The 24,536-nt window shown below is 46.3% G+C and overlaps 1 pseudogene across 1 annotated transcript in view; it reads left to right on the top strand.

The window, feature by feature from the left end:
* Nucleotides 1-11,907: 11,907 nt before the first annotated feature.
* LOC149355508 (uncharacterized) overlaps nucleotides 11,908-24,536 on the top strand; it is a 33,650-nt pseudogene continuing 21,021 nt past the window's right edge. The window contains exons 1-4 of the transcript XR_016291521.1: nucleotides 11,908-12,129; nucleotides 13,739-13,931; nucleotides 16,124-16,480; nucleotides 21,592-21,945. The product of XR_016291521.1 is annotated as an uncharacterized LOC149355508 (transcript). The remainder of the gene's footprint in view (nucleotides 12,130-13,738; nucleotides 13,932-16,123; nucleotides 16,481-21,591; nucleotides 21,946-24,536) is intronic.

The raw sequence follows: 24,536 nt of genomic DNA, 5'->3' as shown, positions 1-24,536 counted from the left end.
GGGACCCGACACAGCTTCCACAGAAACTTTTGCACTTTCGTAAAAAGATTCGTCCTGGTCTGGGGACATGGTGTATGACTGCTTGGATGGATGCGAATAAGTAATTAATACGTTATTGGAAGTCTGCTCCGCCTTAGGGGAAATTTCCCCTCAACATTTAACCAAAAGTATATAAGGTTATGTGCAGATCTGTCAGTATATGTTCGTGTATATGGACATATACAGATTTATCTATATTTGGCCATATATGGCCCATATAAGTATATTCATCCATAAATGACTGTTCGCAGATATGGCTATATACGGATTTGGCCGTATCTGGGTATATAAAGCCCATATATAGAAATCCCATATATGGGCTCCATCAGATATGGTCATATAAGGATCGGACATATCTGGCTATATAAGGATCATATATGCATATATTTCCATATATAAGTTCAATCCATATATGAATATATAAGGAATTGCGCATATCAGGCTATATATGCCAGATATATCCATATATGAGTTCAATCATGATATGGATATATAGGGAATTGGGAATATCAGGCCATATATGCCAGATATATCCATATATGAGTTCCATCATGATATGGATATATAGGCAATTGGGCATATCAGGATATATATGCCAGATATACCCTTATATGAGTTCAATCATGATATAAATATATAGGGAATTGGGCATATCAGGCCATATAAGCCAGATATATTCATATATTGTCTTATATGAGTTCAATCATGATATGGATATATAGGGAATTGGGCATATCAGGACATATACGACCATATATACATATATTTCCTTATATGAGTTCCATTCAGATAATGGTATATAGGGAATTGGGCATATCAGTCTATATCCCGTATATTCATATAAGACCTTATATGCCCAATTCCCTATTTGTTCATATCTGGATTTTTTCATATCAAACCAGATATGACATTTCCGTACCACCGCCGCGTTTACCAAAGGCAAAGCACATTACAATGCTCATAGTACCAAGTTTCTGTCAACATTATTACCTTCAACTTGAAATCAAATTCATCTAGAAAACTAGTACTGCACTCATCCTTGTTACGAGCAGAACGCATATTGATATGTAAAAGAGGGTTTTGTATGGACTGGTCAAGTTTTATGTTTTGTGGAAAAGCAAACTCGTGATAGCGCATTTTCGATAGATGCGGTATCGCTGCTCTCCTCTAAACGTAGCCTAGCAGATCTTTTCAAGGTCCTTTTCATTTTCTATCTGCAGAGCATCAGTGCCGCCTGCCTGTTTTGCGAAAAACTTTCCATTAACCGACCAGACCGACTACCGCTGATGCTCCCGTTTCCTTTTGGCAGCCAGGCCGAGCAAACGTTTCTAGACTGGGCAAAGGTGTTCATTCACATATATAGGGTCACTCCCTTCCAGTCCTACATCGGTATTTGTGAGGCGCATTTTCTTTACTTTTCTGAGCGTTTCATCGCGTTTCGCTCGTGATTTGAACTGGACGAGAATGTTTGGTGTTTTTCCTTGTCGGGTGAGTAAACGATGACAACTCTGTATGTCAGCTTCAGAAATAGGTTCACTGATAGCCTTCCCACGTTCGGAAAATATCTCCAGAACACTCACTCTCTTTCTGTTCTACACCCTGAATTTAAATGTTCACCTTTCGCGAGTACATCTCTAGACGAACAAGGCGTTCCTCCAGTTCTACAGTGTTTAGCTCTAGGGTCCCACATTTGGAACGAAGTATTTCATTCTCTTCTTCTAGCTTAGAGTTTTTTTTCAATTTCACTGACCACTTTTTTCTGGAGCTCCTCGAGTGTTTCGTTCGCATATGTAAGTGCTTTGTTCGTTTCAATCTGCTCTGCTCGTAGTTCCCGAATTTCATTCCTTAAACTCCGCTCAACTCATTCTTCCATCGTCTTCATTTCTTGTCAGAGCGCGTGAACGTCAGCGCGCTTCCCCGGTGCCGAGCAGAAGAGGACCGTCTCTACCCCCCGCGCGCGCAGCAAACACGCCATCCGTGGCGCTAGTGTCACCGCGACGCCAGCGCCCTCCCCTGTTAGTTGAAGTAACGCAACTAAGGAGGGTGCATTGCGGGGAAGCGAACCACCAGGGTGAAGTTGAGGGTGCACTGCGGGGAAGCGAAACAGAGGGGACCAGTCGCGTCCCCACAATTTATTAGCAAGCCATCTAGTACAATTCGTCTCCATGTAGTGTCAGTACTGCATCGGTATAAGTACGGTACTTCATACTGCACCTTACTTTTTGCCTCAGGCGCTTCGAATGTCGACCACCCCGTATCACCTTGAACTGCGTCATAGTTGTTTCCATGTACCCCCAAGACAAGCCTGCTTTATTTCATCTGTCAAGCATGTTTTGGTGTGTTTTGTGTTGGGTTTAAGGTATGACGCCACCTTTGAAAAATGGTTTTTCTGTAAAAATGACATTTTTTCTTTTTTATATTTCGGGACTCCCAAAACATTCGAAAATGTTTTGCAGCATGAATAATGTTTGTATCTTAATTTGTTCAAAAGTTATAGCCAACTTTCGAACAGGTGGTGTACAGTTCTGAAACCGAAACTGATATGGTTTGGTAACAGAAAATGATAACTCAGCGATAATCAGCGGCGTATATTGAAAATTTTCCTGTTTTGTTTTAGTCTGATATGTAAAAGATTATTCAAAGGCAATTTGTAAGGCTTCCTTTTTGTAAAACAATGCTTTAAATTTCCACAAGAGGGATGCAAGACGCTACAAGCGTCTCAGTTGTTTACTTTGCGCGCACTTCACACTATCGCTTTGAATGCTACCGGATTCGTCCTTCAATGATGGCAGCAGAAGTACAGCAGATATTTTGAGGGAAGCAGGCATTGAATCTGGCCACGACACTCTCGTAGCATGTTGCACCAGTGACCATTACCGTGTGACGAAGGCCCAGCGTCAATCAACGGGCGAGGCAAAACATCTCTGCAAGAAAAGGCGGGCAGCAACAAATGCCAAAAGAGAGCTCGTGTCAGCTAAGGAGGGCCCTAGCTATGAACCTGGAGGATTTTAACTTCCTAGGGCATGATGATCTTGTTTCTACAAGGATTGAAAAACTTTAATCTCGTTTTTCTCAAAACTTTATTTTTCGCAAATTTCTGTTGCGCAAACAGTGATAGCTTCCAAATGCATAAATATTTTTCAATGAAACTTTGAAGGCTCGTTCCTTTGTTACTAGCCTGTGCAATGAACTAGGATAAATGAAATCGAATAGTTAGTTTTGATATAATCATGTTTTATGTCGAGGAATGTAGGCAAAAATGACACATTTTTTTTTGTTTTCTTTAGCATTTTTGCTATAACTTTTTTCTTAATTATCGGATGGCAAAGATCCTAGTTGGTTGCACAGTATGGTTAGTTGGCTAACGCTGTGCCGAAAAGTTTGCAATTCCTGCTCTTCATTCAGCAGTTATGAATGTTTGCATAACAGCCATGTTTGTGCAATTTTTTGTGAATAATAAATGCCAGCATGGCTTTTTTCACTCTTTTGTGCTTTTGAATATCATATAAAATGGTGCTTTATAAGGTAAATGTGAAATAAAAATTTAATGCTCAAAATTTCAAAAAATTTTGAAAAAAGTGGCGTCATACCTTTTAATGGCACATAAGCGGCTAAGGCTATCATGCGCCAAGCATGTTTTGCTATCTGCTTTATTTCTAGTGCCGAATTTGTGGCAGAACCTGTTGTGTTTTGGGATAACGTAACAGCAATCTTTATTCACATGGGTTACACGTTACACAGGGCTGGAGTCTGGCCGTACACACACAGCACTTGCTGGGGTGCTCGGGGCGGTGGCGCCGTCTCGTGCCACGCACTCAATACACGCACACACAGGCGCTGGGATGGTGGCGCCATCTCTTGCCACACACTCAATACACATACACAGCACTCCTCCTTCCTTAAGAAGGTTATCGGTAACGTAGGGGCTTGCGAACAGTTCTAGTTGAACGTCTCACAGATGGCATCGCCGCAGCCTCCAAGGTGCTTGCGGTGCTGGCTACGTCTTCCTCGGTGCTTGCAGGTGTACCCGCTACACTTGATGCTGGAGTGGCCAAGTGCTTTTTCACTTGGTTGTTGTGACGGCGAACTTTCCCTTGAGGGGTTGAAACCGTTACCATCGAAGTTCCGTTCGTTTCATCAACTTCGCCCAACCACCATTTAGCTCCTCTGCCGAAATTGCGAACTGCAACCTTGTAACCTTTCTTTTATTTGGGTCCCTTTTTCGTCTCTCCGCCATGCCTCTTGGATTCTGTCAGCAACTGCTCGGGTGCACTCTCTTCCTCCCTTCTAGGAATGCAAAGATCCAGCTTCGCTTTCATTGGGTATGCCAACATCAGCTCAGATGGTGACGTTCCATTTGGGCGGGGTGCTCTACGGTACATAAGCAGCCATCTCGCTAGCCGGAGCTTGAGATCTCCACCCGTGGTTTTCTTGAGGCCGTCCTTTACAGTTCGAACTGCTCGCTCAGCCAAACCATTTGATGCCGGATGGAAAGGAGCTGTCCGTAGGTGCTTAATGCCATTTTCCGAAAGGAATGCCTGGAAAGCTTGGCCAGTAAATGGGGTTCCATTGTCTGTTACAATGCACCTTGGCAGCCCAAACCGTGCAAAAATATCCCTCAAATGCTCTGCAGTGTTTTCCGCTGTTGCACTTGGCACGATGATAACTTCAAGCCACTTTGACTTGGCGTCTACAAGTACAAGGAGCATTTTACCTTAAAATGGTCCGGCATAGTCCAGGTGCACACGTTCCCAGCATTCATATGGCTCAGGCCATGACACTGGTTCAGTCTTTGCTGGCATTGGAGAATTCTGCAGACACTGTGTACACTGTCGAGCACACTTTTCGATTTCAGCATCCATACCAGGCCACCAAAACAAAGACCTTGCCATGCCTTTCATGACAACCATTCCCGGGTGCGTTTCGTGTAGCAGTTCCAAGATATGCTTCTGGGCAGGAGTAGGCACCACGATTCGGTTACCCCAGTACAAGAGATTTCTGTACGTGTTCAGCTCATCACGTCTTTGCCAGAATGGCTGTAGGGCTTTGTCCGGGGTGCTTTGTGGCCATCCGTCCTTGACCCACAGCAGCACTTGGCTTAGGGCTTGATCACAACTCGTGTAGTGCTGAAGCTGCTTCACTGACACTGTCAGCTTTTCCATGCTTGAGACTGAATTCACCAGCTCTGGTGGTTCAGGTGGATCAGCAAAGAGCACTGCCAGTGGTAGCCTGCTCATGGCATCTGCATTTCCGTTGAGACGTCCAGGTCGGTGCTCAATAGTATACGTGTAGGCACCAAGTGTGAGTGCCCAACGCTGGATACGTGAAGCAGTCATGGCTGGAATTGCTTTATCTTCACGGAAGATGCCAGCCAGTGGCTTGTGATCAGTGATGAGGATAAAGCTGCGACATAGCAAGTAGTCTCTGAAGCGTGTGACACCAAATATAATGGCTAGTGCCTCCTTTTCCAGATGTGAGTAGTTTCGCTCCGCAGGTGTGAGAGTTCGAGATGCGAATGCTAGTGGAAATTCAACCCCTTTATCACGATGTGAAAGCACCGCACCTACACCATACGGCGAAGCGTCACAGGCTAGCACGAGCTCCTTAGATGGGTCATAGTGTGCCAACACTTTTGCCTCCATGATGGCTTCCTTGCTTTTGACAAAAGCTTTTCGTTCTTCCTCTGTCCACCTCCAGTGACTGTTCTTGTGAAGCAGTGTATACAACGGTGCTAGTAGTGTGGACAGGTTCGGCAGAAACTTTCCGTAGTATGACAGGAGTCCAATGAAGGATCTCAGCTCACCAACGTCCTTGGGCTCGGGCGCTTCAATGATGGCTTCTGTGTTTTTCTTTGATGGTCGAAGACCAGTGGCATTGATCTCGTGGCCCAAGTAAATGAGAGATGGTTTGAAAAACTCACACTTTTCCTGTTTGAGCCTCAACCCTGATTCTCTGACTCGTTGCAGAACTTTGCGCAGATTCTGAAGGTGCTCCGCGTCAGTTCTTCCTGTCACCAAAACATCGTATAAGTAGACTGATGTGCCTGGGATGTCACGAAGGGTTTCTTCCATTCTTCTCTGGAAGAGGGCAGGTGCTGATGAAACACCAAATGCCAGACGGTTGTAAGGAAAGAGACCCTTGTGTGTGTTGATGACCAGTAGCTTACTGGTTTCTTCATCAACAGGCACCTGATTGTAAGCTTCGCGGAAATCCAACTTGGAAAACTTGACTCCGCCTTGCAAGGATGCGAATATGTCTTCAACTTTTGGCAATGGGTACTGTGTCGTTACCACTGCTGGATTCACACCGATCTTTAGTCTCCACAAATCCTGACACTTTGGCCATCTGCTTTGAGTACTGGTACAATCGGCGAAGCCCACTCAGAATGGTCCACTGGTGTGATGATGTTTTCACTTTGTAGACGCTGAAGTTCATTTTCAACCTTGGCCCGAAGTGCGTAGGGTACCGTGCGAGGTCTGAAGTATCGTGGCTGTGCATCGGGTCGAACGTTGATATGAATCGGTGGTCCTTTCAGTGTCCCGCAGCCTGGTCTGAAGATCTCTTCAAACTCCTGCAGCATTTCTTTCACTTTCCCTTCAGTGGTGCTTTCGAGCTGTGTCGCATTTACTTGGCGTGGTAGCAGGTCAAATGCTGTAAGCCAATCCCTGCCGCACAGGTTAGGGCTGTTGCAGGCTACTACAAGCAGAGTCTGCTGACATGTAGTCTTGCCAAGACATACGTCAACCGCCAGCGTTCCCTGCACCGGTATTGTTCCACGTATGCAGTTCAGCTTGATGTCTGTCCGTGAAAGCTGCGGCAAAACACCTTGGTGCTGCCGGTAAGTATCTTTTGAGATTAACGAAACGGGAGAACCTGAATCCAACTCCATTTCCAGTGGCACTCCATTGACTATGAATGTCACTGTGATTGGCTTCAGGGGTGACTGTGCACGCAAAGAATGCAGATAGTACTCAGGTGGCTTCTCGGTCGACTGTACTGCATTCACTGCAGTTGCGCTCAGCTTCTTCCCTTTCTCAGCACCAGACAAACAGCAGCTCGCCAGGTGACCTACTTTGTCGCACTTGTAACACCTTGTGTTGATGTGCTTGCATACCGGGGGCCTGTGATCACGGGATCCGCAGCGTACACACGGCCTGGACTTCTCTTGGTGTCCGGTTTTTATTTTGCCTTTAGGCTTCGGGTCTTGCCCTTTTTGGCCACCGAGCCCTTGCAGGTGCTTTTTGTTGTGCTTGACATAATTCGCTGAGCCTTCTTGAACCGGGGAAGTCGGTATGTCCGCGTGGCCCTTTCGCAGCTCGTTTGCGTTGAGTTCCGCCGCCTCTGCCGTTTTAGCAATCTCAAGCGCTTTATCTAGGGTGAGGCTCTTCTCAACTAACAACCGTTGCTGCACGGTTCTGTCACGAATTCCACACACAAGTCTGTCTCTCAGCATGCGGTTCAGTGCCGTACCGAAGTTGCAGTGTTCCGCCATTTGCCGGAGCTCGGCGACGAACACCGCGACGCTTTCATTCTCGAGCTGTACTCTGGTGTGGAAGCGATAACTTTCGGCTATTTACGATGGAGCGGGGCTGAAGTGGCTGTTGAGAATAGCCATGAGTTCAGTAAACTTCTTCTCTTTAGGCTTTTCTGGCGCTAGCAAACTACGGAGCGTCGCGTACGTGCTTGTGCCGACTGTCGACAAAAATAGCCACTTTTTCTTATCGTCGTCTTCGATGCCATTTGCATTGAAGAACGCATCCAGCCGTTCCGTGTATGACGACCACGGCTCTTTGTTGTCGTATTCTTCGACTCGACCAAACGTCGCCATGTTTGCGCGGGAACGAAGCGTGCTTCACTTCACTGGCTACTGGCGCAAGTTCACTTGCCTGCGTGCATCACAATGCGATGTCTTCGCGCGACCTGCGTACATCCGATGCGATGTCTTCGCTTGCGTCCGGGTCCCCGCTATCCCATGCTCGTCGCCAATTGTTGTGTTTTGGGATAACGTAACAGCAATCTTTATTCACATGGGTTACACGTTACACAGGGCCGGCGTCTGGCCGTACACACACAGCACTTGCTGGGGTGCTCGGGGCGGTGGCGCCGTATCGTGCCACGCACTCAATACACGCACACACAGGCGCTGGGATGGTGGCGCCATCTCTTGCCACACACTCAATACACATACACAGCAGAACCCAAGCACACCACAGCGTTTGCAAACGTCAAGCTCGGTACCATTGCACCTTTCCAGATTCTCGGAATAACCACATGTTTTGTTGCGGAAGCAAAACTACGCTAGGTGTGAGCGATTTCGCAGAGCCATGGAGAGCCCCAAATGCGCATGCGCGAGGAATGAGTGACGTCAGAACAGGTGCCGTCACCGCTGCGCCAACAGTGCATTGTCCAAAAGGAGTGACGTCACACAGCGCATAGCTGCGGCGCTGAGGCCACCGTCAACTCCTCCGGGTGATTCAGAGGTGCCGCCGCTGCGATTGCCACGCCGTTGCCCAATTTATACTATCTGATTTTAAAACTGCCATACTAAATTTTTCTCGCGGTAGAGTCCACGTCCCTGCATTTCGCATACTGAACTCCCTCGCCGCACACCCGCCCCGCCACGTGGAGCTGATATGGGTGCCTGCCCACTCCGGGAATCCCGGGAACGAGACCGCCAACGCTTTAGCCCGAGGACCTCTCAACCGAACACCGGCGGCCTCCGATCTGGGGTTTTCGCGGGAGCGCATGCACTCATTCAGTGAAATGACGCAGGTCTGCAAAGCCGAGTGTCGACTCTACCCCCCACCCCATCCCTCCCCCTCCCCTTATATACGCTCGCGCTATCACCAAGTCCAACAAACCCCTCCTGTACCCTCTGCCACCACCCCAAAGCCACTCTCGACCATATCCTTTTCCTCCTCTGCGCGGCGGACCCTCCCCCGCGGGGCCTGGAGCACCTTACCACTTGGGAGGCATGGGAGACCCTACTGTGCTCTGAGGACCCGGCCAAGCAAGCCATCGCCGTAGGCCGGGCTGCCAGCGTCATGAGCCTCTGGGACATGAACGTTTGAGTGCAGTGGGGCCGTGCGGGGGCCCAGGGACCTACGTTTCCCAAACTCCCCAGTTTCAAATAGTTTTCACCACCACCACCACCGTTGCCCTCAGTTCTACTCGGGATGGCCATTGGTCAAACCACAGCCATTTTTTTTGTATCCCCAGGCCGCACGATTCTTCTCCCTCCTTTATCCCTTCCATTATGGCGCGGTTCCGGTGTCCACCGAAATGTGATACAGATACTGCACCATTTCCTTTCCTCAAAAACCAATTTTAAATTTTCAGCTACATTTTTTTTTGCATTTACAATTTCCTCTTTTTCGTCTCGCTGCCGTCATTTAGTTACATATACAAAGGTACTTGAAAGTTTTGTAGCCTGAAATCTCAGTCCCATTTGCGGAAATGAGGCCTCCGCCTCATTTACGCCAGGGTCTTCCTATCTTGAAGGCCTCTCGCGCCGTCCGCTAGAAGAACGATGTCATATGATATCATGCAACTTGTCTCCAGTTGGCCCCTTCGCCTCCACGACACAGTAAACCCTAACCCGCTCGTTTCGATCTTCCGTTCAGTCTCCCTGATGTAGAGCATAAATAGGAGTGGCGATAAAGGACACATATATAAGTCCCTATTCAATCGACTATTCCTGCACCTTCAATATCCTGCCTATTCAAAGCTATGAGAGAAGCCAATAGCCACAGAAACCAAGGGGCACAGGGGCTTTTTTTTAAATTTGTTTATTTATTTTGTGGTGTTGATCAATTTAGAATATTACTGAATATGTTATCGTATAAAGGTAATTCATTAGAAAAGCAGAAGAAAAAACAACCACATGCCGCCGGTGGGATCCGAACCCATGACCTGCGAATTACGCGCCCGGTGCTCTACCTCTGAGCTACGGCGACGGCTGTCAAATCTTCTGCTTTCGGGGGTATTTATGTTTACAAATAACCTAACCTTGAGAGTCCATGGTAGAGAGAGGGTGCGGTAGATGGTCCTTGGCGATCACAAAATGAACAAGGGAGGGGAAAACCTCAGGTTGCTAGAGCCAACGTTTTGACAAGGGGACTTGTCTTCGTCTGGGCAAAGCATTCATCATCGGCAGGGATTAAATAGGGCCTTCGCTCCGAGGAGGAAGGCCCCGGGGGTGGGGAAGGAAAGTGGTGTGGGAGGGGATGCGTGTCAGGAAGGGGAGGGAGGTGAATCATGATTCGTTAGGCTGCAATAGTGGAACAACTTATATCCGGGGGGTGTGTAATGAACAAAAGGCTTTGAAGGGGCTGCGACGGGGGGGGGGGGGAGGCGCTGGGTGAACCTGCAAAACTCAGATAAAAGGATTAGTCAGCGTGGTTAGGGAAATGAGAACAAATGAGTGTTCATCAGCGCCACCCACGTTCGTAAGCGGCGGACGTAGTACGTCCTGAGTTACCGCTGGTGTGACATAGAACGCCATCGAACGGCGAGGGTGGAAGCTGTGTGACAACTCTCTTATGCTTCCTATGGCGTCAAGGCTGCCAGAACCGAGGCCCTCGCTAAGCAATTAAGCAAACAAGGGAAGGGGAATGAGGGGCTCGTTATAAATATGAGAGAAGCCAACAGCCACAGAAACCAAGGGGCACAGGGGCACATGTTGTTTTCCTTGTAACTTCTTGTAATAAACACATTGTGTCACAGCTCACACCCTATTTGCAATAACAGGGCGAGCTTTACATTGTCACAAGCCCCTTCTGCCCCTTCGATGTCTAATAATGCCATCCACAGCCATAGAGTTTCTTACTACTACCTAGAGGGAAAGCTGGCGGCGCTGCACTTCAGCCAACATGGACGCTCAAAGCATCATGGGGCGGTGAGCTACTTGTTGCGGCACAGTCGTAGTTTATCGGGAACACAGAGTGGCAGTACTAAGGCGTTTCATTCCGAAAACGTAGTTCGTGTGTGCGCAGACGACTTTCGCGCGAACGCAGTGTGCAAAAGCCATAGTAGTGAAGACGCGACGACACACGACGCCAATAAAAGGTTTTACTCTTCCGAAATGCCATTAAAAAACCTCTTAAAGTATCTAAACAACAACATTTTTTTCTGAAAACATATTTACTTTTAAAAGTGCGCATGTTGATTACGAAATATTAGTTTTTTTAGTGTTCATCACTTGGCCAATAGGAAAGCTAGTCATGTCTTATTTTAGGCAAACTTTGCACTTAAATGCTTTTCTGCTCGTTTGTTGCAATCATTAGACAAGATATTGAATGTTAGGACGTTTGTAGCTATCAAACAGCTTTATTTTTTTATTATTTTTTGGCCAAAAGTTGCAGTTCCGCAACAAGTAGCTCACCGCCCCATGATGCTTTGAGCGCCCATGGTGGCTGAGGTGGTCACGTGGGTCTCCATGCAAACTCCCATAGACGGCTTGCCAGCTTTCCCTCTAGGTAATAGTAAGAAACGACCACAGCGGTCGTTCTCGCAGCTATTTCGATGCACTGTGTAAAATCAAGCTGTCCATCTTTATTTGTCTTAATCCATTTTGCGGTTCTCCCAAAACTACAGTCACTAGTGTTTACGGATGGCAGCGCTATCTAGAAGTGAAAAATAAAAGCTGTTACTTAATAACGTTATTATGTTTTGAAAGCAGTTTTTTTTTCTTCTTTTTCTTCTTGTACTTCCTAATTTACCTTTTGAGGATCTGTTTCATTAATTTTTTTTGCCAGAAGGTTGTTTGTTTACTAATAATTTATAACTTTGAAACTGAAACACAGTTTGCGCCATTGGTAGTGTCGCTGCAATCCGTAAACCTAAATTTTGGCCAACTTGAACCACCGCTTTTTTATGCATGAACCCTATGGGTATCTCACTGTAATATTCTTGGTGGCTCTGCGTAGAGCCATGTAGAGCAGCAAACGGTTGCATCAATCAGTCGCCGCCGGCGCGTGCCCCGCGGTAGTCGTGGCAGTGGAGCGCGCTATCGTGGCTGCGCGTGCTCGCGTTCGATCTGCCACAAAGACGGCGACAGCAGTGGGTGCCATGCCGTGGTGAACTCTAAAGGTAAGGCACGGCGGGTTTATTTCTCGCATAATAAGCAGGCTGTAATGATTTGTTAGCTTGTTAATCGTCTCGCTGCGCGCGGTCTTGCAATGCTTTCCTTGATGACGGTTACAGGGTGACACATATTCGCACACACCGTCGCGTTCGTTCTGCTGCCGCCTAGCTGCCGAACGTTTCGGGCCTCCCGATTTTTATGCTTACCCGATGCAGTCGGCACAGCATGCTTTGTCATGCCGCACCGGTCGCGCTACTGATGACAGCTGTGATCATTCATTTGATACAGCTTTCAAACGTTCACATGTAACTGACGTGGCTCAGTTCTGGCTACTTCGAGGATGTTCTTAACTGTTGCTGCTGTTGCAGTGAGGACCCGTGCAGCCCGATCGCATGCATTTTCAGAGCTGTTCGTCGTCTGCTCTTCTGTCAAACTGCGTCTTTGCGTGAGCGCTGGTTAGGTTAGCGACATAGATATTTTTAGTTCGATTGTACGAACTGGCGGACGTTCGATCTTGTTTAGAGGCATGGCAAATCTGGGGCTGATTTGCAGTTTTTAGGGTGTATTCCGTTATAAGTTGCGGCCTTTTATTGTGGCTCACCTGAGTGTTTCAGATGAGTCTCACGGCCCATATCGCCCATATGATTACAGCCGGGGAATGCAGTTGCGGAAAAGCAGTACAGGCCAGCCGGTGTCGCTGCGCATTTTTGCCTTTTTCGTAAAAGCGAAGGATTTTTTTTTTCGCATATTCGAAGTTGCTATGTGTCACTTCTCGCATGAAACGTTTACGAGTACTTGCCTTTGGGAAAGAAATCCGCCGTTTTCGAAAGATGTAGCGCCCTCTGGGGAGAGGCGAAAATCCGTGTGCTAGTGGGTGAAATCGAACGCTCGTGGGAGAGGCAGGCGCGATCTGGTTTGACAAGGAACCACCTGTGCAAGCGTAAGTGACAAGTGTGCAAGCACTTCCTTACACGTGTTTTAAAATAAGTGTTTTTCATATCTACATAATATATATACAAAATATCTCTTTCAAAATATGTCTGGATGTGAGTCCTTCTGTTTGGAAACAGCCAGCACACTTATTCTAGTATTACATCCTCAAAGGCCCCATTAAAGGGGTATTACATGAGACTGGAGTTCTGGGCACATGGTTGATTCGATGGATGATCTGAGTGATAAGTATCGAATGAAGTACGATGGCATTGGGCAAGTCAGTCCAGTCCTTTGCAGTGCAGACAGAAAATGATGATAGATGAGCCCTTGTAAGGGCAAATACATTAGGCATGTTTATAATGCACCCTAACGATCGTGCACACAATGCGACAATAAATTTTCACAAAGCCAGAATCTCGCCGCCCCCCTATCTCGTATATACAGGGTCAATCACACTTAGAGGGAACACGGCTCCACGTGGCTGCGCACACGAGGAGCCGTGCTCCCTCTAAGTGTGATTGACCCTGTACAATGACAGGTAAACGTTTTATAGTGTGGTAATCTGTCGATACAGGCAAACTTCAATCTTGCTGCAACGGCCCTTCAGGCGTTTTAATAACAAGATTCATGTTGCTGCTTACACTGAGGTCTGCCCCATGTGATTTGTTGTTGCGTGTGCAGAATGCGTTCCCAGCTGAAGTTTCAGCTGTCGTGGCTGATCGCGGAGAATGAGCACAGTCATGACTGGCGGCTCGCTGCCTACCGAGCCTTGTTTGCAAAGCAGGCGCCTCTCCTGGACTCCGATGCGTCGTTTGTGCTCAGCGAAGTGTACGGGAAACCCGTCAAGAACCTCTATGAAGAGGCCATATACCAGGTGGACTGCACGATTGAGTGGTCAGCCACTCTGTGGTTCAACCTGTCTTACAAGTACCAGCAGCTAGGGGCATGGTTCCGAGTTGGCCTGCACATATGGCTTATTTTATTTTCATTCATTTATTACTTGCTACTGGTGTTGTACAAGGTCTTGGACAGGAGGGGCAGAAAAATTAGTAGAAGGGGAGTAATTACTCATTGGCATCCACACAAGCCCAGCCATACAGGTACAGAGGTCAATAAAGCTTTGTAGGGCGCTAGCTGGTCGTGCATACTGAGACTGGGGAGCGCTAGGTTCTATACAAGGGAACAACACACACAAAGGAACAACTTGAGACACGAGCGCAATTCTTTTTACTTACAACTGAGTTTATTTTCGACATGGCATAAATTTATACACATCTTGTCATGGGACACACAAACATAAAAGCGTTAAAACCAGCCAAGATAGCCGAGCAATTGAAAACCATGCAAGATACAAGCTATCCTCGCAAGTCATGAATTTTAGATCTGACCAGCTAAAAACAATCGCTCGTGTCTTGTGTTGTTCCTTTGTGTGTGTTGTTCCCTTGTCTTGAACCTAGCGCTCCCCAGTCTCAGTAGGTACAGAGGAAAGCTGTAAAGCTTCCGAAGAAACTGCTTAGTTAAAGAAAAGTTCATCCTGGACCTACGAAGTCTCTGTGGAAGTTGTATACATTTCCTTTGTAGCAGTACGGCTGCGCTTGGGCGGGTGCCAGTGATAATAGACACTTTGAGTTGGGCGTACGCAGTGAGCTAGCATACGCAGCGACTCTGCGGGCAACGAATGTGCATGCTTAGAACGTTGCATATCTCGCAGTGGAGCTCTAAGCCCCTTTCTATATGTAGGCCAGTTTCTTGCCATCCCTCATGACTGTCATTGCATCAGGGTTACTTCCATTGCAACACGCCATGAAATGCTACCGTTGAACAGCTTTCTTGCACAAAAAGATAGCGTGCTTGATAGTGTATATTCCCCCCCCCAAAAAATATATAATGGGTTGTTTGTGTAGGAGGAGTGTGCTCTTGTAAATCTCATTGTCAAGAAAAAAAATGGAACTGCATTAAGAGACTCTGTGCATGATTGCTTGCAGTTGGCCAAGCATAATGAATGTTGTACATGCTGTGCTTTGGCTGCCACCCTAGGTTCTAGCGTGTGTATGATTAGTGTGGTTAATCTGTGGCAGTATGATTAGTAAAAAAATAAAGTGGTTGAAGGAACTGTGGGAGAGGATTAAGGCATGCTTACGTGCTTGGAGAAACTAAAAACTAAAAAAGCACTCAGAGTAAACCAGGGTTTCTTAGGAACCCAGTTTGAATACCCACGTATATTGAACATGCCTATATGTGCTCATGTTCCTGGCACGATCACGTGGTTCTTTGGAGTAAACAACCTCACGTGGTGACGACGGGAAGGATGGTTTATTGGTTTATTGGGGCTTACCGCCCCAAAGCGACTCAGGCTATGAGGGACGGCGTAGTGAAGGGCTCCGGAAATTTCGACCACCTGGGGTTCTTTAACGTGCACTGACATTGCCCAGTAGACGGGCCTCTAGAATTTCGCCTCCATCGAAATTCAGCCGCCGCGGCCGGGATCGAACCTGCGTGTTTCGGGTCAGCAACCGAGCGCCGTAACCACTGAGCCACCGCGGTGGGGTAAAACGGGAAGGATGGCAGATGGTCCATGGGCTTGCAGCGATGATTACGCACTTAGTTTTGGCAAGTTTCATAAGCTTGGAGGTGTGACGTTGCACAAGCTTCGAGGTGTGACGTTGCACAAGCTTCGAGGTGTGACATTACTCAAGCTTCGAGGTGTGACGTTGCACAATATCTGTCGTGTGATGTCCCTAAGAAACCCTGGGTTACTTGAAGTGCTTTTTGGTTTCCCCAGGCACATAAGCATGCCTTAATCCTCTCCCACCGTTCCTTCAACCACTATTTTTTTACTAATCACACTGTCACAGATTAACCACACTAATCATACACACACGCTAGAACCTAGGGTGGCAGCCAAAGCACGGCATGCGCAACATTCATTATGCTTGGCCAACTGCAAGCAATCTAGGAGGTATGATGTTGCGCAATATCTGTCGTGTGATTTTGCACAATCCCTGTCGTGTGATGTTACATAATCTGGCATGTGATGGTCATGGTTGTTTCCACATTGCCGCACAGGTGGGCCAGGCATGGTGTAAAGCAGGCAGAGAAAATATGGAGCAGGACGGTGGGGGGCTTTTCCAGTGGTTGATGCCCAGCCCCGTTGAGGCTTTTCCACTGGCCACCCACCCGGTCGACCGAGATGTCGCCTTGTTCTCCGTCTCGTTCGGCACGCTGGTGGGACTGGAGACATTTGTCGAGCACCAGCTCGTTTCAAGGCGGAAGGTGAAAGACCACCGCAACTACCACATAGGTGCAACCTTCCAACACGACCAGCGGTCCCTACATGTTGACCTCCACCTCAACCACCACAGTGCCTGTCCACAGCGAGTTGCGGAGTACCGATTTGTGGTGCCATACGCCAACATCCTCAAGGTGCGTGGATTCTCCAGGGCATGTGCGGTCTTTTCTTTTATTATTTTTGGACAGGAGAAAACATGCATGAGCACTGGTCGTGTGGTTAGCTAGCAGGCTAGTAACAGATTCAACTCAATGCAGTACGTTATTGCAGATGACAGAATGCATGCAATGTACAAAATATCCAAGGGACAAGTAACTCCAAGTCTACATATATTTGAATACTGTACTTATCTTCTATGCCTGCTCTCATTAGATATAGCTGTTACATAACTGTAAACAAGGGCAACGGGCACAGTAGAAATTACCTACCACTTATGCACAGTTAGGTAGTCTTACGCAGACATGTTTGCAGAATTGCCTTTGTTTATTAGTAACAAATAGAAAACCATCCGATGACAGGATTTCAGCTTGCAGCGTTGCGTGCACACCATGTTGCAGCATGCCTGCTGTGTCCTTGACAGGATGAGTTTTTCGTGTCCTATCCACAGTCTCTCTGGTCTGCCGATGTTGCATTATGTCTGCGGCATTTTAAAGAACCAAGGTAGGACTTTGCAAATATGCAAAATGTAGATGCTGCTTTTATTGCAAATTGGACATCTTTTATTTAACAAGCGATCATCGTTAATAAATATATTGGTGATAGAGCCTGGTGCTACAAAGTAGCTTTCCTTTTCTCATTCTTTATGCAGGGAAAGTTCTACATGATGTAAGCTAGAGTGTACACTAAACCTTTCAGTGCAATAGTACTATTGACTTCGGTGAAGGTCTTCAAGGTAAATGCTTTCAGGGCAAATACCTTTGTGGTATAGGTCTCTTCATCAAAGGCCATTCTGGCTAAAGGCCTCTGTCCAGCTTTAGGCCAAAGGCCTTTTGGTAGTTTTTTAGGCCAAGTGCCTTTAGCACGTTAGGACCTTAAGTGCCCACTATAAAGAGTGTTACTGCACATTATTCCGCTCTTAGCCATGCTAAGCTGTCTGCTGCTTTTTGTTAACTCAAAGCCCCAAGAACAGAGAAAAATTTATAGTTAAAACCTTTTGGAAATAAGTAAGCAAAGTACAGAAATTTTCATTGTGCTGGTCGTACTTTTTAAAAATAAGTCTTATCTTTACTTTGCAGTGCAAATTTTACCATGCTGACTGAGCTCTTAACTTGTAATAAAAGCAGTACCCCTTTTCCCGCAGTTAGGTTGGTCGGTTGGTTTATGTGGTTTAACGTCCCAAAGCGACTCAGGCTATGAGGGGCGCTGTAGTGAAGGGCTCCGGAAATTTCGACCACCCGGGGTTCTTTAACGTGCACTGACATCGCACAGTACACGGGCCTCTAGAATTTCTCCTCCAAAGAAATTCGACCGCCGCGGCCGGGATCGAACAGACGTTTTTCGGGTCAGTAGCCGAGCACCGTAACCAGGAATTGAGCTTCATTGCTCTTCTGGCTCAATAATGGCTCTCTTTCAACGAAACACTTAAACGGCCTGCTTTTTTGACTCTTCAGTGTGTGCTTCGATTAGACGCTTCATCGCTGAAGTGGGTGCATCTAGCTGATGAAATTGTGGACAGCACGCAAACAGGAAAAAGCACAAGAACGCACCCAGACAAACATTCTGCATGTTGTCGGTGGATATGGAAGAGCAAGAAACAACATTCTGTAATTAGATTATGTGGTCACAACTGCCTTCTAAATGACAGCTCGAAGAATGCTTGCTGCTAACCTAGGGGGGGGGGGGAGAGGCCAGAGGCTCTTGCTTTTTTTCCACACATCCCCCTCTTTGGACCTGCCCAGTTGCCTGGGTAATGGACTCTGTTGTCAGGTTATGCAGAGCTGGTACAGGAATTGCTCAATGCACAGAGCAGTAGAAAGAGGATGCTTGGAGTGCACATCGAGGCCGACTATCACAGACTTGCTTGTTGTTCCATGGTATGGTTTGCTGCCTTATCTTACCGGTTTCTTGCTGGTATCTTACCGGTACTCACCTATGGGGCAGAACCATGGAGGCTAACGAGAAGGGTTCAGCTCAAGCTAAGGACAACGCAGCGAGCTACGGAAAGATAAATGATAGTACACCAACGTTAAGAGATCGAAAATGGGCGGAGTGGGTGAGGGAACAAACGCGGGTTAATGACATCCAAGTTGAAATCAAGAGGAAGAAATGGGCTTGGGCAGGGCATGTAATGCGAAGGCAAGATGACTGGTGGTCCTTAAGGGTGACGGAGTGGATTCCAAGGGAAGGCAAGCGTAGCAGGGGGTGGCAGAAAGTTAGGTGGGCAGGTAAGATTAAGAAGTTTGCAGGGATATGGTTGCCGCTACTAGAAAAGGACAGGGTTAATTGGAGAGACATGGGAGAGGCTTTTGCCCTGCAGTGGGCGTAGTCAGGCTGATGATGGTGGTGGTTTGCTGCGTGACCTGCAGGCCTGGCAAACCACTGGCTGATGGCATTTTGTTTTTTGAGTTTTGACGTGCCATGTCTGGAGATATTCACAAAAACCTTTTGAGGTACAACTGGTGACATACGCATTGTAGCTATTGGTGTTTATAGTCCAACGTGAAAAACCTTAGGTCTAATCAACATTTTTAGGTACTATGTGGACTTGAGTGAATGAAGGGGCTTGCTGCAGCATATATCTTAAGGCTTCTAATGCTGTTTTGGCTTTCCTTCGTTATTTGTGGCCCCCCTATTTGTCTATTTGTCATTTCCTGTATTCTTCATTGCAGGTACCATTGTGTTGAGCCTTTTGCTGTTCGTGGGCAACTGATAATAATGAGTAATGATAAAATAATTTAGTGTGTACAACAGAAAACACATTCACTGTACATTGCACTGGAGGATAAAGTTATGGTGGAAAGGGTGTATACAGAAGCAGCAGCATGGTCAGTGAACAATATTAGAACCTCTTACAGGGGGGGCTAGGTGTTTTTAGGCCTGTAGAGGTTAAGAATTTTATACTCTTCGGTGATGGAGTTCAATTTAAGACCAAAAACTTCGGAAGGGAGCAAGTCAACTGCTAAGCTGCCATTCATGGAAGGAGAACACCCAGGAGTGCGAACTCCATCGGGGCCGTCCTGAGCAAACAGTCTGATCACGTCATGCGAAAAGGAAACACCGGTAGAACCGTACACATTAACAGTGACTAGCCACACTAAATACAAGGTAACCAATCTGCATTATTCACAGTGAAAATGCTCGCTGAATAAGTTTCAAAGTTAGTTTCCCATCTAACAATACAGATGGAGTAATCACAGAAATTACTGCCCTTAAGCAGTTTGACGAGTCCACGATCCTAATGATTGGCAGGGAGGCAGCATGAGAGTTTATACAATTTTAAAAACAAGCACATCAAGGAAACACCAAAGAATGCACAAAACAGCAATATGTATACATAAGGAAACTTAAACCACGTTATTAAAAAACAAATTATGAAGTTCTCGGTGTGAACAGGAAAACAAATCGAAATTAATGTGGATATACCTATTTAGAAGAGATGGAAGAGTGTATTGAGAGCATTCTTTAACAAGATTTAGTCGGGGTGTCGGCACTGTCCATTCTTCACCATGTTTGTTGGATACACCGATTCTTTTTTCTTTAGTTCTGCTAAATTGTTAAGATTTGTTATATTATTCTTGATTTCTGTTTTGAAAGTGACACTAAGGCGATGCAATGATTATGTGCTTTAATGACTCTGGAACGACGAAAGAAAGTTGCACCTGGATGTCGGGACGGTGAATTAAATATATATTTCGGAGATATTTTTGCATTAAGGGGGGGAAGAGGGTCTTTGAAATAAATTTTTATTAAGGAAGTCACAACTATGAAATCTTAAGGGAACATGCATTTTTGCATGCTGATTACAAATATGTAATTTAATTTTATCTACAAGTCCTTGTGCACTTATGCAATATGTTAGGTAACTTTTGCTGATAGTTTCAAAGAAATTCTGCTGCAGGGAACTTGTTAGATTGCATGCCATTGGTTTCTCTTAACGTCAAACTGTGCAATAAGGGTAAAATTATCATCCTGACTGTTATAGAAAGTGAGTTATAGGATTTTGAAATCATCAGTTTCTTCCCGTTTGTGAAGTGGCAAATTCAGAACCCTGCAACTTGACTTCTACGATAGGCAGGATAATAATTTTGCCCTTATTGTATAGTCTGATGTCAAGACAAGCCAATGGCATGCATCCTAGCAAGTTTCCTGCAGCAAACTTTATTGAAAGCACTTGGCAAAAAGTTAAATAACATATTATATAAGTGCGCAAGGACTTGCTTTACATAAAATTAAATTACATATTTGGAATCAGCATGCAAAAGTACATGATTCTTCAAGATGCCATTATTGTGGCTTCATTAACAAAAATGATTTTTTTCTAAGACCAGCTTCCCCCTTTAAATGAATGTGTTCAAGGTTAGTGAATGTTGTAGTACCCCCCCTAACTGGCAGTAGCTTAAATGCGAGTTGAATACTGAATACTGGTCAGATATTTAGGGGTATCCCCCAAGGTGGAGTAGATTTGTGATAAGGGAGTAATTACTGATTGACATCCACCCGAGCGCAGCCATACGGCTACAAAGGAAAGCTTTGCAGCTTTCTCAGAAACTCCGCAGTTAAAGAAAAATTCGTCCTGGTCCGGGGTTCGAACCCGGGACCACCGCTTCACCGGAGCAGTCGCTTTACCAATTGAGCTAACCGGGACGGCAAGCTTATGGTAGGGCAAGAGCGAATAGATCAATAACTTGAAGTGGGAACTGTGTTGGCCAAAATTTTTGACCAACACAGTTCCCATTTCGAGTTATTCATCAATTCGCTCTCGTCCTACCATAAGCTTGCCGTCCCGGTTAGCTCAATTGGTAGAGCGACTGCTCCGGTGAAGCGGAGGTCCCGGGTTCGAACCCCGGACCAGGACGAATTTTTCTTTAACTGCGGAGTTTCTGAGAAAGCTGCAAAGCTTTCCTTTGTAGCCGTATGGCTGCGCTCGGGTGGATGTCAATCAGTAATTACTCCCTTATTACAATATTGAATACTGAATATTGAAGCAACAGGAAATGCTTTAGTAGTGTCCGTGTTCTTGGAAATTTTATCTCAATGCCTGTTGGTAAATGCAGTGTAATCTCTTTAATTTGAACCGACCCACCAGGTGCTGATCAACGTCAAGAAGCGCTTGGTGGAGTTGTTCCTCCACCTAAAGATACCAGCCATGTTGATGGGGGAGGTAGTGAACGAATATCATGCGAAGCCCTTCACAGCAGCGGCTCCGCTTCGGTGGGAACGCTACCTCAGCCTCGGCTGCAAGTGTCTCGGTGGCTGTGTGGAGGGTACCTCGCTGTGCGGAGGCCTCATCCTCAAGCTGGTCATCCGGGACCACTCCCTGGCATGGCGGGTGGTTGGGCGGCTCTCCCAGCGCTGCACCCACGGCACCCTCTTTTGCTGCGCTGCGGTCCATACCCACTGCCCCAACATGACTGCCTGTTGCAGGACCGTCGAGATCCAGGTATGGTCAGCGCAAATGGAAAGGACTTGCAGGCACCGTGTTTTTTGGTGCCATGGTTTTTCTTTTGATTGTAAAAAAAATGGCTGTGGCTTAGCTTGGTTAAGCCCGGTAATTGCAAAAGCAATATCCGTAGCTACGCCATGGTTCAGCTGGTAGTGTAGCTGGTGGTGGTGCTTGTGGTTAGACTTGTGGTGATGCATCGGTTATACAATCCAATCCAGTCCATTGAAATCCAGTGTAATCCAATCCAATCCAATGCAATCCAATCCAATCTAATGCAACGCTGAAGTGGGCGTGTGTAGATTACCGTTATCCCGGTGTGTGATGAAGAGCGCTGAAAGGCGCGCCGCGCGCGGCGGGCGCAGGAGTTAGGCAGCAGCCACCACGCGCGGTCTCGCCTCACGACGGCGCAAGTTGGAGCCCTGCTCTTGCAGCTGTGACGTCACACCGCTAGGCGCGCCGCTCAAGGTCAATGGTAGCTACCGCGGCCTCGCCACGCGTGGAGCTGAAAGTGAAAGTAGTATTGCTTTTGCAATAAAATTTCAGTATACATGGATCACCACGTACCATATGTACTCGCATAAGTTGCGTGTTTTTTCTTTATATTCTTTATGGTCTTGAAAAAAAAAACATTAATGAAGTCACAGTTAAGAAATCTTCAGGGATAATGTATTTTTGTGTGCCGATTCTAAATATGTCCTTTAATTTTATGTAAAACAATTCCTCGAGCACTTATGTAATTTTTATGCATGTATTTTTGAAAAGCTTCGAAAAAATTTCTTGCGGGGAACTTTCTGAAATGTATGCTATTGGGTTCTCTTGACTCCAAGAAATGCAGTAAGGGTAAAATTGACTAAGGGTTAATTGACTTCCTGGCTATCATAGAACTTGAGTTGTAGGGTACTGAAGCTGCCACTTCAGAAACAGGAATACACACTTTTCTTTTCATTTCTGAAGCGACAACTTCAATACCCTATAACTTAGGTTCTATGATAGGCAGGAAGACAATTTTACCCTTATTCCATCCCTTGGTATCAACAGAACCCAATGGCATACATTTCAGCAAGTTTCCGACAGCAAATTTTCTTTAAAACTGTTCGCAAAATACTTGCATAAAAGGTGCAGAAGTGCTCAAGGAATTGTTCTACATGAAACTAAAAGACATATCTAGAATGAGCTCACAAAAATACATGTGCCCTGAAAATTTTATAACTATGGCTAGATCAATAAAATTTTCTTTTCAAGACCAGGCTCCCCTCTTAAGGTTTCAAAAAAGGGGGTGTGCAAATTACGCTCAAATTTTTGTGACAAAAAAAACTGCAAAGGTCATAACCTACTGTATATACTAAAAACTAAACATGTTGACAGATTTGCGTGTCTGGTTGGGTTTGACGGCTTTATTATAAATAAACTCTGATACATCTCCAACCAAAAACTTTAATTTGAAACCCAATGTTTGGAGCCTTCTCGGCTCTTTTCTTCAGGGGTGACTGGAGGCAGTAGCTAGCGTCTTTAAGTATGCGTGGCAGAGATCCGGAGGTAAAAAAAAATGGTCATGCGAAAGGCGCAGGGGAGGGGTGGTGGAGTTAAGGCTGTCAGTCACGTTGTCAGAATGTGCCGAGGCGGTCAATGGTGACTTGGCTTCTCTGAGCTACAGAGCGGAGTTCCTGTGTATATACTACGGGCAGGCTTCCTTTTGTATGGTCAATGTTGTTCGGGGTAGTTGGAATGTGCCAGGAGTCATGTAAGAGCCTTTCTTGGTAATTTGTTTCGGTTCCGAGGATTTCAAACTAAGGTTCTCGATTGGGGATGTGTCAGAGTTTATTGTAAGCAATAATATATGCTGTACATTGCCACCTATTCTTAGACCCCCTCCCCATCTCGCACCCGTCATTGGCCAAAAAAAAAGAAAAAAAATTACTCTAAATGTAAGGCGCATACTGCCTCCTGCCCCGCCCGGTGTTTCATAGTTCCCCCGCAGGATGGCATGGTGCGGTGCACAGCTCAAAGCAATGAACGTATAATGATAGTCGCAAAACCAGCAGTGGGAGGCGAAGGAGAGAACTGGCAATAAAACGGTGCCCTCACGTGCGGAGGCCTGGCTGACTAACCGCAAACTGAGCAGCAACAGTTCGGTAGTTTTGGATTTGACCGTGCGCACAAAAAGACGATGGTTGTAGCTTTTATTGTCAGAGAGTGTCTGCACCAAACACATGGTGGCACACACGCTTTTTTCGCTGCCGTGCAAGCGTTGTAAAGAAAACAAAGAGGTATAGAGAAGTTGTGCACCCGCACCACGGCTAGGCTTTTAAGAGAAAGGAAGAATACGAGAAACGGCAGACAGACATAAACCAAAGCCACAAAGCAGTCCAGGCACTTCTGGTGAAGACTTAATGCCGACAAAAGCCACAACCCTCTTAATTACCAGCGGCTCAGCAAGGAGTCGGCGGGTTTGACAGTAAGTCTGCTGCTCTTCAAAGCAATCGCCACTTTATAACTGCTTGTGGAACCTTTTAGAGGGAAAAGCTCTACTACTCCCATGCTGAGCCTGAAGGTCATCTGGCTCAGAGATTTGACCTCTGATGGGAGGT

Source organism: Amblyomma mixtum, chromosome 3 (genome assembly GCF_055824585.1).
Source record: "Amblyomma mixtum isolate Tamu chromosome 3, ASM5582458v1, whole genome shotgun sequence".
In the NCBI taxonomy this organism is placed as follows: domain Eukaryota; kingdom Metazoa; phylum Arthropoda; class Arachnida; order Ixodida; family Ixodidae; genus Amblyomma; species Amblyomma mixtum.
Note: the sequence above shows the minus strand (reverse complement) of the source record. Positions and strands in the feature narration are given on the sequence as shown.